Source organism: Cydia amplana, chromosome Z (assembly GCF_948474715.1).
Source record: "Cydia amplana chromosome Z, ilCydAmpl1.1, whole genome shotgun sequence".
Classification (NCBI taxonomy): Eukaryota; Metazoa; Arthropoda; class Insecta; order Lepidoptera; family Tortricidae; genus Cydia; species Cydia amplana.
The window spans coordinates 3,938,890-3,957,893 of NC_086096.1; the positions used below are offsets into that span (position 1 = coordinate 3,938,890).

A 19,004-nucleotide genomic window follows, 5' to 3' on the forward strand; every position below is an offset into this window, starting at 1 on the left:
ACTATAATCCTATGATCTAAATATACAATATTATTTTCAACTACAATGTTATTTCTTAATTTCCAATAAGGTTTGACAAGATCTGTAACTTTATCAATATTTGTAGGCCAACTATTATTATAGTATCCTATCAGTTGGGATAGTGCTGCATCTTTACCCGTGGCTTTGTAATCTCTATGAGAAAGCTATCACCTACATTCACAGTATGAACAACACGGTCCAAAGATTGTTCAAGTGTACTAGCATCAGCTTTTGAAGACGCTCTACTTATAGCATCTGCAATCAACATCTGTGAACCCTTAACATACTGGACATCAATATCATATATATTTAGTTTCAATCTAATTTTCCGTAATCTTTGTGATGCAATAGAATAAATTTCTTTTTTCATTAATGCAACTAATGGCTGGTGATCAGTTTGGACTACAGTATGCCGACCATATATATAATAATGGAATTTTTTACAAGCAAATAAAATTGCCAAAAATTCCTTGTCTATTTGACCATATTCACATTCAGTTTTACTTAGACTTTTCGATGCAAATGCAACTGGTTGTTTAAATTGCATTAAAACGCAGCCAATTGCATTTTTTGAGCTATCAGTCTGGATAGTTAACGGTTGCTTGGGATCAAAATTTCTTAAAACAGGTGGACTAACAAGAATGTTTTTTATTTGTTCAATACACTTTTCATGAGCCGCTCCCCACTGAAACATAACATCTTTTTTTAAAAGTTCTCTTAGCGGGCTTGTTAATTCAGACAATCTTGGGATGTAATCTCTCATATAATTTACCATGCCCAGAAACCTTTGTAAACTCTGTTTATCGGAGGGTGAGTCATAATCCATTATAGCTTTAACCTTATTTTTATCAGGCATCAGGCAACCATTCACTATCTCATGACCAAAATACTTTACTATTTCAGGGAGATACTGAAATTTTTTAAGATTAAATTTAATATTTAATTCTTGTGCCCTAATTAAGACTTTTTCTAAAGCCACATCATGTTCCTCTTTTGTTTTGCCATATATTAAAAAATCATCAATGTAAATAAATGTATTTTCAATGTTTTTGAAACAATTTTCACAATTTTCTTGAAAAATTTCAGCTGAAATGTCTAATCCGAATGGTAAAACATTAAAATTGTATGTGCCAAAAACTGTTGAGAATGTACAAAGCTTTTTACTAGATTCAGAAAGACCAATTTGCCAAAAAGACTCTTTCAAGTCTAGGACCGAGAAATATTTTGCCTCAGATATTTTAGATTTAAGGTCATTTATAGTTGGTATTTCATAATATTTCTTAAGAATACACTTATTTAGATCCCTAGGGTCTAAGCACACACGTATTGCATTTTGGTCTTTCTCAACTATCACAATTCTATTGACCCATTCTGTGGCTTCATCCATCTTTGAAACGACACCTTTTTGACACAATCGTTCAAGTTCAGACTTGAGTTTTTCTTTTAATTTTAGAGGAACACGATGAGGTGGTTTTGAGATTGGTACAGACCCTTCTTTCAGTAGTATTTGACACTCAGCTGGAAATCTCCCCGTCCCAGTAAATACATCATGGTACTTTGCAATTAATTCCATTTTCCTTGGATCATCTGTAACAATGTCATTTTGCAATGAGTCAATTTTATTAATGTATTTTCTTTCAACCAAACCTAGCATTGCACAAGCATCTCTGCCCAGGGTTGGCTGAAACTCTGAATCTGTAACAATAAATTCTATAAAATAGCATTTACTCATTAATTTGACTTCCAACAATATAGAGCCATATATTTTTATCCCTGTATTGTTGTAAGCATATAGATTACATTTAGAAGATTCCAACTTCAGGTTTTTTCTTCGTTTAATCACTTGATAATCAGTGAACGGAATCAAATTCACATCAGAGCCGGAATCCAGCTTAAACTTTACACTTTTGGTGTCCTCTAACAATAATGTTTGTGTCCATTCTTTAGAACGTACCTTCTGAACACTGCCACAATAAAATTCACCATCACTATCTTCCTGATTTTGCAGATTACTGTCTGCAATAACTTTTACATATTTGCTGCGGCACACTTTTGCATAATGGTTGTATCGATTGCACTTTGTACATAATTTGCCTCGAGCCGGACACACTTCGAGTTTACGCTCATGTTGTTCTCCGCACCATTTGCATTTCAGTACCATGTTATTATTATGTACCGGTTTATTGTTAGATTGTTTATCCATCACCTTGTCAACCTTGACGTCCTTGACTTTGCCCTGGACCTCTGCAGCTTGTTGACGTCCTAATTCTGCAAGTCGCAACTTTGTGATTACCGTGTCCAACTCCGCATCGCCTTCTATCACTATTTTCTTCTGTGTATTCAGATCATTGGTACCTAAAACGAGTCGGTCCCGAACAGCCTCATCTTCCGCTCCAAATTTGCAACTTTTAACTAGCCTCTTTACATCAGTTAGGAAGCTGTCAAATGGTTCGCTCTCCTCCTGCTTTCTGGTATAAAAAAGGAACCTTGAATGAATCAAATTTTTCTTCGGCTCGCAATATTCTCGGAATTTTGTCATTACCTCTTCAAACTTGTTTTTTTCTTCTTCCGTCATCACGAAATTATTGAAAATTTTGATACCATCTTCACCAATTACATTTAGCAGGATCGCCACTTTTCTTATTTCTTCACTTTTGTCTAAGCCAGACGCCACTAAATATATTGTTATGTTTTGTTCGAATGTTTTCCAATTTTCGGATAGATTACCTGATACGTCTAATTTTTCAGGTATGTTAAATGTCGACATGATTGACGGAACAGACGACTGCGCCATGTATTATGTTTAATGACTAAGTATTAAACAAGTATTAAATAAAACAATATATCATTATAGAACTCCGTATATTCCCGTCAGTTAAGTTCGTTAAAACTTGTTTGGTCGGACGCGTCGGTCACGTTATACTCACGTGATCATTGTGTGTTCCAAAACGCATTAACTATGAACATGATACACTCTTATTTATAAATACCGATTAAATGGGGGCAAAACTGCACCAGTGCTAGTGATTAATTAAATATCGTCTCAAGGATTATCTATGTGGATATGAAGCAATTTCTAAACCATAATAACAAAATGTGACACGTTGAACTAGACGTTATTATTTAAAAGCGTCAGCTCTTTAATTACCTACTTGCAAACTTTTTTCATTTATTCTTATTTAAACTATACATCCAACATCTGACATTGATTCGAGTCACTGTTACAAAATATTGTTTACATTACATTTAATATTCATTCCGTTCATATTATTCCAATCACGATTATTATATTTCAGAAGTATGCCAACGGTTCTCTTCAATGCTTTTAATACTGTTGATCATGACATTCTCTCTGCTCTTCTCAACCATCTAATCGTCTCACCTTCAGCCCTTAGCTTAGATAGTTCTCTGCTTACCTTGGGGGCCGCAAGCAAGCAGTCCGAGTTGACCGGGCATTGTTGGACTGGTGCGATCTGGCTACTGGCGTACCTCAAGGTGGTATTCTCTCCCCGCTTTTCTTCTCCACTTTTATTAACTTCATCATCACCGTACTTTTTTTTATATGGGACAATCTTACACAAATCGACCTAGTCCCACGGTAAGCTCAATAAGGCTTGTGTTGTGGGTACTAGACGACGATATATATATTATGTAATATATAGATACATATAAGTATTTAAATGCATAGAAAACATCCATAACTAAGGAACAAATATTTAATTGTGATGAACACACAAATAAATGCCCTTACCGGGATTCGAACCCGGGACCTCCAGCTTCGTAGGCAGGGTCACTACCGACTAGGCTACGGAGGCCGTTATCTTTGCTGCACTTTGCTACACTTACCATCTATTCGCCGATTACAGCTCTATACCAATGTAAAGTAATGGATGTATTAGCCACTACGGAAAAGCTAAACAGGGAATTCGTACACATATTCAACAGTGGTCGGAAAAGTTGGGCCTATTTGTAAATCCCGCTAAATCGCTGTTCTTATCAGTAGCTCTCGACATACGTAACGCTATTTCCAAATAGTTGTTAATGCGCCATGCACCCGGATGTACCGCCAGATATTTGCGACAATACTTGTTTTGTTAAATATAGAAATCTGTGGATAGCTCGGCTCTGTGTACGAGTCAGCCGCGGAGAACCTAGCCTGCCCGATACCTAGCCTAGCCCGATGCCTAGCCTAGCCCGATGCCTAGACTTATTATGTCATTGATTGCTAAACGCTTGTTTACATTTCTTGCGGCCGCGACCTCCTAGCGTCGACGAGCGAAGCGCCGTGGTCGTTGCGCTCCAGCTGCTCCCATTCATTGCCGTTTAATACGATTATAACGTTCACTGGCGAAAACGGACAAATCGAATCGATAAATAATAGTACTAGGTACAGAAGATTCACTCTCTAACAAAACACGTCTATTACGACAGATATGACCAGGTGGCGCAAGTTGGAGCAGGCGTCCGTTCCGTAGCGGTGCGCGGCATTTACTATGGCTAGACACTAAAATTGGTGTGAGCCGCATGTACTTGTAGCGACGTGACGAAATCGCAGAGTGAGCTTACACCTGTCGATACGTACCTACTTGTCGTGGAGATCATAATCGAAAGGTTTTGTTTCAATTTTGTTCGGTTAGTTTAACCTCCAGTGTAAATTTCATTCGATAGCGTGACGTGAGCTACGAATTTGCGTTAAGTCTTATTTTGCATGGGGTTTTAAGTTTCCAAAACGTCCCGCTTGGCGCGCTGTTCAAAATCCCATACAAAATGAGACAACCCAAACGCGTGCGTCACGTAGAACAAAAGCACCGGCCGATGTCACTGTCACGGCTGCGACCGCGTCACTTATTTTCATTAAATTGAACAAAGCACGTCCTTACCGGACGAGATTTTCTAGTCGTAATCACATGCAAAGCAGGCGTTTTAAGGGGCCCACTGATTAACAATCCGCCGGACGGTATCGGCCTGTCAGTTAGAACAAAAAGTTGACAGCTCCGAACAACTGACAGGCCGATACCGTCCGGCGGACTGTTAATCAGTGGGCCCCTTTAGAGCTCTCTGAATATTAGGGAGTGCTCCCAGTACTGGTTTTCTATACAAATACAGTACCGGAACCGGGTGTTCCCGGTCCTCACCATAAAATCTCAATACCGGGAGCATTGAATATGCTCAAGAGAAAAAAATTGGCACTTTGATGTATTTAAATTTAAATATCCCGTGCGTTCGTTCTCGCCCTTTTAAAGTCTCTCAGTTGCCAACTTCCTATTTTTTAGATTGTAGATATTGTATTTTAAATATATTTTTTTCTTACAGGTAAATTCACCAGAATGATGCCAGGGAAACAAAATCAATACCGACTTCGTAAAATAACAAAAGGGTGAGGAAAATGTTAATTAGTAAATAAATTGGGTACCCGGAGCCCGATTTAGATTTAACAATTTTATATGGTTATTTATGAACTATTTATAACAATTCCAGAGTGAATATTTGGCAGTTGTACAGCGTTATTTTCGTCGTTATTTTTCAACAGGAAATAACTTGTTATTCCGAAAATCACCCGTAATTTTATCATGTCAGCGTTCATTTTCGGAACTACCCTACCCGACATGCACCCGAATACACTATATTATATTGCGGTGACGATATTTACCCTAAGCGCCTGAATAATTCAGGGATCGGAACCTGTTTTTTGCAAAAACTTAGAAATAACCATATTTTTTGAATTATTTTATACTCGAAATGAAGGACTCAGTTTTGTTTTTAGGTTACGCCTTCGTATTATTAAATTGTCCAATTAGAAATGAAGTAATTAGCAAAGAACGAAAAAATACCGTTTCCGTTCCCATACAAAAAATACCGGTATCCGATCCCTGCTGAATATTCACCTTGGCCTTGACTAACTGAGATGTTACCGGTGCTACACAAAAACACGGCTGAGGGGCAGCGAGTGAGAGAGAGACACACGGAGCTGACGGACGGACAACACTCGCTATGCTTTATTTAGTGCTATACAATAACACGGGACTTAGTGGGAGTGGATATAAAAGCAGTTCGCGCTCGGATTCTAGGCGGCCGTTACCGTTTCGCTAGATAAAACAAACAGGCGGCCTATTAGCCAAGGTGACGATCGCTCGCGCTTTGTATCAGGCATGTTGCGGATGTAGATTTTTTGACATCCGCGGATGCGGATGCGGATGCGGATATTTAAAGGCTCACATCCGCGGATGCGGATGCGGATGCGGATGTCAAGATTAGGTACTTAGAAAACGTCAAATATTAAATTTTTAGTATTTTTTTATTTAAAAAAAAACGAAACGTTTAGTATTTGAGCAAGAATATAGGTGCGTTATATTTAATAAACAGTAACTTGGCCGACTTTTCTGGATCTAGACGATTTCGTTATAGGTAATGACGAAATTACCCAGCACTTACGCCGCCGCTAAGACGTTCCTGTACCAACTTGTTCGACATCCGCATCCGCATAAGCTCCGCATCGATTTTATGCGGATGCGGATGCAGATGCGGATGTCGAAAATAATGCGGAAGTTCCGCGGTTGCGGATGCGGATGCGGATGTTCGCAACATCCCTGCTTTGTATATATCTCTCACTCTTCCATATTAGTGTGACAGTGACAGTTGCGTTTCGTTCGCTACGGAGCGTTAGCGAATGGCATGTTGTCTACGGGGCCAGATTTTCGCACCGCTGAAAATAATAGTAGTTTGTGTTACAGGGGATCAAAATGATATATTTCCGTCAAGGGCGTACATTGAATCCTGAGCGTAATGAGGGATTTAAGTGTTAACGCCAAAGACGAAATAATGTTGATACCGTGTGACACATTCCTATATACTGCTTTTCATATCAACTATGAGGAAAATAAAAAAAAATCTTAGTGTTGACACAATTTGATGCTTAAACAGATTATTTAAGCTAAAAAAATGTGCAAATATTTATAAAAATAGTGTGCAAGGACAGAAAAGTGTTACTTTGATCCCTCCTAGCAGGGAGGAAAAGTGCCACTTTGATCCGTCCTAGCAGGGAAGAAACAGCTCTTTTCCGAATAGGTGGTGTGAAAACAATATTCCAGCATGCTCGCCGCGCATGCTCGGCGCGTCGCTCGCTGCTCGCCAGGACCGTGTCCCTTCGCGCTCTGATTCTCGACGGCCGTAACCGTTTCGCCCTGAAACAAACAGATTCACGTGCCTCTCAAAATAAACCAACAAATCGTATGGGTTTTTTCATGGTATTCGTTTTTAATTTCATACCGTTTTTCATAATGAATCAAAGTCTATAGACACTGACGGCCGTATATTCGAACCATGCTTATAAGATGTCATTTCTTCAAAAGTGACATTTCTTCAACCAAAAACGTCACTTTTCACACTGACAGAGCGGTATCTTATCGCTGTGACATCTTATAAGCATTGTTCGAATAAGGCCGTGATTGTATTAAAGCAACAAAAACACGGAAATGACATGGTAAATACATACCATATAATAAGTATGCAAACTTACATATGTATGACAAATTTCAGCTCAATCGGCATCGGAAATATGTCAATTTAACTTGCCAGACAACGGGATAGGTGAAATTAATTAAGTTTTTGGCAAAATTTTCGTTTTTGGTACAAGCTTTTATCGCTGACTGTACTTTTCTTACGACAGACAACTAATACTCATCGAGACAATTCTAAAAACCCCTAACACAATTAGGTTGCGTTGTTTCATCACAGAATTCCTATGGCCACCTCCTGTCTCCATGATCAGATCAGCTCGATGGTACCATAATATTGCATTGTCACCCGACTTGCAAAATTCAGCTCAATCGGAAACCGGGAAGTGGATCAAATTTAACTTGCAAGATTTGATTACAGACAGACAGACAACGGGACAGGTGAAAGTAAATAAAAGCTTGTAACTTTAAATGTAACTTTTTCTTTTTGAGCCATTCCATTAGTGACAATGTACAATAAAAAATAATAACAACACTCTTAACATCCATCGGTGGACCTTATGCTATTTGTAATAAGGTTTAGGAACTGCCAGTTAACAGTCTGGGCGATGGTGTAGGTACTTATAACGAAAAATCAATGATATACAAGAGATTTTAATCAGTAGCTTTTAGTGTTTGACATGCATTTCATTTTATATACATTACTTACAGTCTTGCATTACACAGGGGGTTTGCCAGCGGCGCGACGTGAAATGGATGTAAGTACATGTGCAGTCGCCATCAGATATATCGGAGCGGCCAAGGTGCTCACAAATATCTGAGCACGCCTTTATTTTTAAGGCGTTAGTGCTTGTTCAGGTATTGTGAATACCTTGGCCGCTCCGATATATCTGGCGAAGTGACGACTGTACAGTGCTTTATCATAAAATATTCAGAGATACACTCGGTACCGACAAATCCTCGACCATTTCAATATCGAAGGGCAGTAGAAGCCCTACAAATATGAGATATATTAGGGGCATTATCTATGAGAAGGGACCTTATTGTCGATGGCGCTTACACCGCACAGCGTCGCGCGACATTGTATTTACATCGGAGCATCGTTAATAATGGCGTAAGCGCAATCGACAATAAGGTCCCTTTTCATAGATAACGTCACATATATTTGGCTTTCAGCTTCGGAATCTTGCGAGAAATTAGATTGATATTTTTTCTCTAGAATACATCTAGCTAAGTGATCATCTTTTATAAATATATCTTTTATAATAGTTGAAAATCAATTCTGAACTCAGATTTTTCAATCAAAGCGGAGTTCGCGCTCAATTTTCAAGAAAAATGGAGAGTTTTTTATGTAAACATTTTAGTTCACGTTTGAACCCTTAGATGTATGAAGTATCAATACTAACACAAAAACAAACAAATTGATACCCAAATTCACATTAAACTAATAATTTATATCGTCATAACATAACAAAGTCTTAGTTTCCAGAGAACTTGGTTGGCACTTGTCTTGTCTCAGTATTAATACAGTGATACCTATATACAGGGTGACATTTGAGTCGTGATCAGTAATATGTTTTTCTAACTCCATAAACAACGAGCAATTTAATGCCGTATTCTTACTAAAATCAGACAAGATTTTTTTTATTTTTTTGTTTATTTTTTGTCATTTATTTTACTTTTACAAGTGGCAATGTGGTATTTAAACAGCTTTGTAAGATATTTCAAATGAAAAATTAAGTAAATTTTATTTCTAACTGGGACAAATGACAAAATTGATGTCAATGACAGTTCCGATTCAAAGAGGCGATTCAATCTACTAATTTAAATATCTTAATAAGCCGTTGTAATATCCTAAATCCACTTATAAAAGTATAATAAATGACAAAAAATTAAAAAAAATCTTGTCTGATTTTAGTAAGAGTAGGGGCATTAAATTGCTCGCTGTTTATGGAGTTAGAAAAACATATTACTGATCACGACTCAAATGTCACCCTGTATAATACAGTGATACTTCATGCATCTCTTAAGTGTTAAGAAAATTACATTAAGTATAAATTTGTATTAGCACAATTAGACAAATGTTTGTTAAACTACCTTGTTAGGTTTCGTTACACAATTTCAATTTGACTGCAAACTTTTTAACACGAGCGTCACCACGGCACAGCCCTGTTAACTTTTAATTGGCTATGACTGCTAAATTCGGCCGCCGCGAGAACAAATTTCTATACCAACATCTAATCATCATGTACTTTTCTTCTCGCACCATTTTTATTACATCTCTGTTTAGCCCTATGGTTGACTGGTAGAGAATGCCTTTAGGCATTAAGTCCGCCATTTGTACATTTTATTTGTATTTTGTGCAATAAAGTTTAAATAAATAAATAAATAAATCTAAGCCCTTATTACGATTGTATAAAGCTTATTTTTATTTAGATCAAAGGTATTTTACTTTGGTTTTTCCTGAGCCGCGTGTTAAACAAAATGGGTACCTAATGGGTGGTTGGGACTGGAACACTGATGCGAAGTGTTAATCGATATTGGACTTTATTTAGTGGAGATTGGGTTTAAATTGATTTGATTTGAACGGCAGGATGGAAACAATCATTGCATGTTTACATTGTTTACAAGTAACGGGCATATCCTTTTTTGTTTGGTATTAATATTTTATAAATGAAAGTCCTACAATAAATATGACTCATTAATTATGAGTCATAATTCATAATAAGAGTAGGTATGTTACTGTGTAAGTTCCACTTATGCCCTTTTACACCTAAGCTGCGCGAGACATAGGTACCCTTTTTCACTAGGGCCACAGATATATAACTCAGTATAAGATAAATAAGGTCTAAGAAAAATACGTGCCTCCGAAAATCAAGAAAAAAATATGCTCGAAAAGATGCCGTCCAATCGTCCATACCTTTGTATTGGCCTATACTCGTGTACATGGCGACACCGTCGGATATGAACAATTTTAACACGTACTTATCATTGAAATAACAAGGATCAGAGTCAAATGGCAATCTAAAAGTTTTAATCCTGTGTCGAAAGGTGATGGCAGGAAATTTACTGTGACTACAAAAGAATTACTTAATTTCTCCAGTCAACAACCCTTTGCGTGCGACTATCGATCGACACTGTCGGCAGGCTCCAGTGACCTTGACTCGGTGCAGCGCGTCCATGGCGTCCATGGCGCCCCGTGGCGCATTTGCAAAGGCATCTGGGCGCCATGAGCGCCATCCCGCCAGTCGACCTCCACACGGGGTAATGAGCGCCGCTTTTGTAGTATCAGATTACGGAATAATGTCTATTGTACACTTGTAAAGTCAGCAGCAGAAGTTGCTAAGCGGGCGAGGTGATCAAAATGAACTGAACACCTCTGTTTTGTTTAGAGAATAAGAGCTACTATATACATAAATATCTATAATTATTTGAAGCACATGAATTTGAACATTTTGATCCCACGTCTCCTACTAATACAATGCATTTGCCGTACCCCCCTTTTAACCTTTTCGACGTCGTGTCAAACACAAAAGCTGTCACGCTGACGCCACGTCACCGAAGTGTCAAAACTGAAATTGAACTTTATGCATATGCACGTAGGTCTATGTTGCTCTGTGGTCTGTGACCGATTAATCGGTCTTTGGCGTTGAACCTACGGTGCGAATATATCGGTCATTGGCGTCCAAACGGTTAAATGAGATAATCTAATGAGTCTAATGACACTACATTTATACACACTGCAGACACCTTAAGAAAAACTAAGTGAATTTATTAATTTCGTTCAGTATTAGTTTCATAAAAGGTATTTTGCTCATCTATTATTCTGCTTTTAATTCCCACAATTGTGAAAGGACCGAGAAGCTTATATTTATACTTTCCACGTCAGGTTCAAAGTTGCACAAAGCGAAGTTAAAATAGATAGGTTATGAATTTTAATATATTTGAAAACATTTAACTTGTTCGACGTGTCCGGCGTTCAAAAGTTTTAAGCTGCTTTAAATAAGTATTAAGCCCCCTCCAGACTATGTGCGTGAATCGCGAGCGAAGCCGCAACGCGAGTGTAGAGGGGGCTTTACGTAGACAAAAGCGACACGCTGGACTCTCGGCGCCTAACATTTTTACCACGGCAACAGCTTTGACGTTGAATTCAGCCGATGCTAACATTCGCTACGAACTTCCCGCATAATGAAATTAAATCGCAAGTAATAAGGTTAGCTGGAATAGATCCCTATAAGGCAGCGGTCGGCAACCCGCGGCCCGCGGGCCGCATACGGCCCGTGAACCTGTCACTTGCGGCCCGCGAGCCTCCCTGGCTATTTTGTATGTAATATTGACAAACAACAATGTCTAGTATAGTCATAAATATTAACAAAGTGTGGCCCGCGTCAACTTCGTTACCTACTATCTGGCCTTTGGCTGCTAAAAGGTTGCCGACCGCTGCTATAAGGGATCTATTCCAGCTAACCTACTTAATTTTTTAAATTTAACGCCGACGTTTCGTTATCTTTCCAGTTTCCTCCTTTGATTTCTTCCTTTACTTAAAAATAAATAATACGATGTACTTCAGTACTTTAGGTAGTAGTTTTTTGTGCGAACGATGAGGAAAAATTGGTGTACCTAACAGGTTTTTTTTTGAAGTGAAAATTTCTCTAGCGGCGCTGTGCACTTTTTGTGATGGGGAAAAAATGTTAAACTCTCGAGAGCGTAAGACTCTTTCTACCGCGCGGCGAAAATGTATGCCTGAGCCTGCTGTTTCGTTTTTATTCACCAAAGAACTTTAGTCATAACGTACATAATCAGTACGGATATGATGGTCGTTCTTGTCTACGTGACGGCGTGATAAAACGGTGTCCGTCACTTTCTTTCCCACGGTGTTAAACAGTGACAGTTATTTTATCACGTGGATAAAGATGGATAAAGCTATCCATAATAGGCTGGCTGGTCAATTATTTAAAACTGGACTTTTATATTAAGCAATAAAGCTCAAATGTTATAATCTTGTACGGGCTGAAATACGAGGATCTCACAGTTACATTCTAACTTTATATCCATCAAATATAATTAAGACAGCACTTCGATGTCCATGCAAAGGAAGTGTGGTAAATGTCCATATTGTTCATGCTACTTTTAATGTGGGATGCACTAATGTCTGATAATGATAAAAAAATACTAAGTATATATAATATATAATAATAATAATAATAATTTGAGCCTATATACGTACCACTGCTGGGCACAGGCCTCCTCTCATGCACGAGAGGGCTTGGGCTATAGTCCCCACGCTAGCCCAATGCGGATTGGGGACTTCACATATACCTTTGAATTTCTTCGCAGATGTATGCAGGTTTCCTCACGATGTTTTCCTTCACCGAAAAGCTAGTGGTAAATATCAAATGATATTTCGTACATAAGTTCCGAAAAACTCATTGGTACGAGCCAGTATTTGAACCCGCGACCTCCGGTCCGGATTTGTATATATAATATACAAATCAATATTGTGGCACAGACTATATCCACAACAGGTGGATATAGCCAGATATAGCTCAAAACCGGGATGAATGGAAGTAGAGGGGGGAGGCCTTTGCCCAGCAGTGGGACAATAATAATCAATATTGTGGGGCAGACTATTTTATTTATACTTTCGGAATTAGTCATTTCCACAATTATTTAATTAGTAATCAATTTATCAGTCAGAATAACAGGCAATGCAATTACCACGCGTATTCACATGCGTTCGCGGTAGCGCCTTCTACCCTGGGGCGCCGCGAGCGATGATCTGCAATTGACATTTTGATCATAATGTATTTTCCGCACTGTCAATCCAATTTTTGGCAACAATACATTTCAACATTATTAAACTTATATCCAGGCAGAAAAATGGGGAATACGTTTCTATGGAGAAGTGGTTGTCCGCTAACGTCCAAAGTCACAGACAAAAGTTTGCATCTATACTAGTGACTCTGAAATTAAAATTGGGATAAAAGCCTGCTACAGTTATAGGTATTACTTTGCCCTTTTTAAGGTTCCGTACCTCACAAGGAAAAACGGAACCCTTGTAGGATCACTCGTGCGTCTGTCTGTCTGTCTGTCCGATCATTCCCCGCTCTATCTCCATAATTAAAGGGTCTAAAATTTAGAAAAAAAATACACTATATAGTCCTTTAACTATAAATGACAGGAAAACCTATTAGAATTGTGCAGTGGAAACCTATTAGACTTAATGTACGGAACCCCAATATAGGGCAATGTCACGACCCCCTGACCTATTCCAACGCTCCAGCGTCTCAAGGGGGTATTAGAACCACGCCCACTGGTTGCTGTAGCCCCGCCCGCCCCGCGCCGCGCGCATTTTCTGGAATCTAGGACCTTAAAATAATTGTAAAGTCAATCATTACGAGTATTACGGATCGCCGTGTAGCTTACCTACGTAATATGTAGTTCGGCCGTCGGATTGAATTTTTAAAAGTTGTATCTTTTTGAGTCGGTAAAAAAAAAACTAATATTTTTATTCATAATAAAAGTTTAGCAGGCACGTTGCAGTGACCGCACTAGTCATGGTCTGTATCGCGGGGGTCATGATAATCACGAGTTACCAGTAATAAAATTTATAATTATACTATAAAAATATATCCTATCTTTTTTATCTTTTTTATCCCTAGGTAAGTATAGGATGAGGCAGTGCGCGAGGAGTCAGAGCAACAGAGGGATAGGTTTTTTCTGTCTCTTCTAATTTTATTTTATTTATGTGACCGAGTGAAGCCGCGGTCTGCGTTTCAGCTTAAGCAAAATGCTTTCGTATGTCTGTCTAGTTGTTCTCCTCTACAGTAGCCTTTCCACGACTGCCTTAGCAGGGTCGGCTAAGGGCCGTTTCGTCCACAATCCTATTTCGTCACCTTCTTAAATTGACATTATTGCCCTGTGGTCCACTGTTCTGATTCTTCTACATTCCTATATAGGAATCTTTTCCACATTCCTGTATTGTCCACAGTTCTAACTTACCCACACTCCTATATGGTCCACAGTGGTTGGTGAAGATCAAAGTGACTGGCAACTTTGGTAGAATATTCAAATGAATGAATGAAATGAATGGGGAATATTCAAATTCATACGATAAAGCCGCGTTTTCACTTAGTTTTCTGAACAGGGTGCCTCTGCCTAGCCAAGTTAAGAAATACATTTTATTTGATAATCTTTCAGTATTTAATTAATTACACAAACGGGTCTACCGCGATAAAGTTTCATTGTTTTTACCTTAAGTTCCGACGTTTTATTTGAGTTGCACCAGCAACTCAGCTATTGGTGTGTATTGGCCGGCTGTTAGTCTTTCCGTGGCCACAGCTGGTGCAACTCGGCTGAAACGTCGGAATTTAAGGTAAAACAATGAAACTGTATCCCGTTAGACCCGTTCGTGTAATTAAATATGTTTACAAAATGCGAGAGATTAAAGTGTTATATTTCTTTCAATGTAAAGTAAAAAAAAAGAATTGTATCTAATTAGATACAATTCTTAATTAGGTACAAATTACTAATTAATCATTTGTACTCTCCTTTGCTTACAGGGTAATTCGAACGTACACTGACATCGCAATGATATCTGAATCATGTTATTTCAGTTATTGTGCGTCTCGCCGGCCAATACATGTACGGACAAGTACGACTGAAATGCACGATAATTATAAATGACATGATATAAATATCATTTTGATGTCAGTGCATGTACGAATTGGCCTGTGTCCGTACAAAAGCTTACCGTTCCTAGCCCCTCAGTCAGTCCGCCCATACGTCAAACCTTGCCAAGCAAAATGAAATTTTATTTTGTCAACACAAAGTTCAAATTAGAATCGAACAGGAGACCTTTTTATAGTACTCTGGGCGGCTGCAGGTTAATGTGGAGGACCACAGTTCCAGGTACGTCCCCACCAACGGGGCGTGTCTCTCGCAACCACCCCCTCGCCGTCCTGCATCCCTCAGCCTCAGTCGCGATTCTCATCCCGAGTCGGCCGATCTGTTCGAGATGGAGCCCGATCAACTGTTTCGAAACTTGATCAAACTGTACGTTCTCAAAGCGGTGATACAGTACTTGATTATTGAGTATTTGAAGAGGCGTTATTGCGACGACGACGATGCCTGTGGATAGACACGACGACGACAGTTGGAGTTATTTTTTTTTTAATGTTTCTTTTGTTGTTTTTCGGCGGTTTTTTGTTACATTTTTGTGCACACATACGTTGAGATGTCGGATGATCTAGGTAAGTTATTCAAATTAAAACATTAAATTTGTATTATATATATACCAGCGACCCGCCCCGGCTTCGCACGGGTTAAGAAATTATACCTTCCTCTTGAATCACTCTATCTATTAAAAAACCGCATCAAAATCCGTTGCGTAGTTTTAAAGATCTAAGCATACATAGGGACAGACAGACAGCGGGAAGCGACTTTGTTTTATACTATGTAGGTAGTGATAACAAAATCCAAGAAGTATAGGTACCGAAGCATTTAGATATAAATAATAATTTTAATTAGTTGGTGAAAACGCATTTTGACTAAGGCGCTTTGGAAAAATAATTTTCACTAGACAAACTGCGCTTTGACCGGCTTTTACGTTTTTTTTTGTTAAAATCTTTTGTAATTATCATTGCGAATTTATAAATGCGACAGCGATATTATTGCTAAAAGGCGAAATATTATCAATATTCATACAAGAACCATTTCTAAACCGACTAGATAGTAGTAGGTACAACAAAGCACGAAACTTGCCATGCATTATTATAGCGTTTAGGTTTTATCTTATAACTTTAAAACGAGCAATTCTTGTTTATTTATTTATTTATCTATATATTTCGGGGATCTCGGAAACGGCTCTAACGATTTCGATGAAATTTGCTATTCGGGGGCGAAATTTCGATCTAGCGAGGTATTATCTCTGGAAAAACGCAAATTTTTGATTTTTATGTTTTCCGAGCAAAGCTCGGTCTCCCAGATATTAAGAATAAAAAGAAGCAGAAACACGCCGTGGACTTTAAGATACGTCAAATATTAGATATAGAAACGATATGGATCGGATATGCCAGTGTCAAACAGGTGTCAAAAGTGACATTTTTGTATGAAGAAACGTGAATTTTGACACTTGTTTGACACTGACATAATTATCCAATCCATATCAATCAATCAATTATCATTTATTGTCAGGCAACTAAGGCCCATAGATACATACCTTACAAACTAACATACATACAATAATAAAAATCTTATAAGCTAAAAATTATTTCGGCGACACGATGGTTTTCTGTTGTGTCGCATGTTCCGGTGTAGGATTAGGCAGATTCCCACGGAACCGCTGAAACACGACACCCTTCGGCCAGAAGTCCGCGCTGGCGATGGTTTCCAGCAGCGGCCGCGGCACGCGCACCACGAACGAGGTGAAGTGCACGTAATGGCGCGATCGCAGCTGGAACACTTTCAGCTCGTACCGGATCTTGCGAACATATTCCACCACATCATCAGCCGCGGCGGAAACGTGCAGGCGCGATACATATAGCGCCGTATTCGGCGTGGCAACTCTCCGGCCAGAAGCAATATCTATATCGTTTTATATCTAATATTTAACGTATCTTAAAGTTCGAATATGGCTGTAATAGTTTTCAAACTAGGTATGCTTAATTTACAAATAAAGCATAATTTAATTCACCTTAATAAAAACTAGGGTAACGTTGGTAACATATCATCTTTAATGTCATGTCATAAGACATGACCCAAAAAACTTTTTCACACGCACAAATAAAAAATATTGTGTCACAACATTTTAAATGTGCGATTATAATATCTGTAGAATCACAGAAATACAAAAATGATGTAACAAATATTATGGCGGAATTCTATTTTAAACCAATTTATTAGAATAGTTCATAGTTTGACCTATTTTTTTAATTTAATAGTGCATTTTTTCTAAACAACTGTTACAAAAACAGAAAATAAATATACGCTTTATAGTATCGCCTGGGGCGCCTTTTACACTGTAGGGGGGCATTCAAGGTGCGCTCTTACATACGGGGCGCCTGCGAACGCGAAGCGAAGCGAAGCGGCGCGGCGCGGCGCGGCGGGCCCACGCCATACAAATCATACAATCTAAGGATTGATTCACCCCGCGCCGCATCGCTTCCCTTCGCGTTCGCATGTTGTCCGCCTACGTAGTACGCTGCGTAAGGTAAACAAAACAGCCATTTAGGTATACTCAGAAATCAATCAGAAATACGTTTACGTAAAATCATATTTTGATTGCAGACTTACTTAGACAGTAATACGCTACTATTTTTTTTTTACATTCACTAGCGACGGAAATCCTATTTAGTAAACGTCCATTCTCTTATCCCATTCCATTAACGAATCATCGAATGATTTAATTGCCAGAAATGAATTTACGCGCACGTAGGTACTATTTGCCGCGCCGCCGCCGGCACGCGTGCCTCCGGTTCGCCACCCCTGGATAATCTATTTACCGTTGATGCTAAATGGTAGGTGTGAGGCGAATCGATACACGTTTTCAATACTACATTTTATGCACCTAGGCGTTTCAGTACCGTTTTCCGCCAACTTCACTAGTCAGGCTTGCGGTAGACCATGTCGGTCTCGCATAGGTCTTTTCAGCCTTCAAAAATGGTGTATCTCCGGTGTTACACCATAAGTCGTCTGCAATAGACGATAAGGCCATTGATGATGATGATGATGATGTACCTACCTACCCTAATTAACTACGAGGTGTTTTTTGTGAAGATTAATTGTCATTAAATTCATGTTAAAACATTTACAGGAACATAATCTAACCTTGTTTTGTCTAATCGATAAAAACCTCTATCAGTAATCATCGCATACACAAAAGACACGTGTACTACAGATCACCTCCAAAACTAGATGGAGCATATAAATAAAGCAACTCGCATTCGCCACATGTAGTTGTAGGCGTTCCCGTGGTAATTTAGTAAGGTCAATACGTACTCGTGTGGCATATGGGTAAGTGTGGCTGGACTTCACACTGGGGCCTGTTTTCACACTTAACACAATAATTACTTAGTGTTTTGTTTGCCATTTGCCACTAAACGCAAGTAGCAAGTAGTCCCACGTACCCATATGTATTGACCTTATCAGAGCGGGAATGCTTAGTTCAGTTGCGTCCTCATTTACGATTACTTGAGTTCTAGGGGTAAACATGGAATGTTATTATACTTATTATGACCAATACAAATTTAACTAGGATCCATTTCAGTAGGATTCCTGCTGCTATAAATTCAACCTATAAATAAAACCTCCCGAGTGCATTTTCCAAGTGAAAATTCGGGACACGTAAACATAATTATTGTAGTATTCTTTTGATTTACAAATTTTCGGGACCATAGACAAATTCCATAGCTAAAAATCGTGACTTCTCAAAAATTTGGTAAACCTTGACTAGTTGACGTCTTGTATGACGTCTACATTGATTACAACATTACTAAACTCCTTCAAGCCGTTTAAAGTATAGCGTGCCCA

At 38.7% G+C, this 19,004-nt stretch overlaps 1 protein-coding gene across 1 annotated transcript in view; it reads left to right on the forward strand.

Annotated features, from left to right (window-relative positions):
- The window catches only part of LOC134660941 (anion exchange protein 3), a 92,834-nt gene that overhangs the window by 32,953 nt on the left and 40,877 nt on the right, over positions 1-19,004 (forward strand). The window lies entirely within an intron of this gene.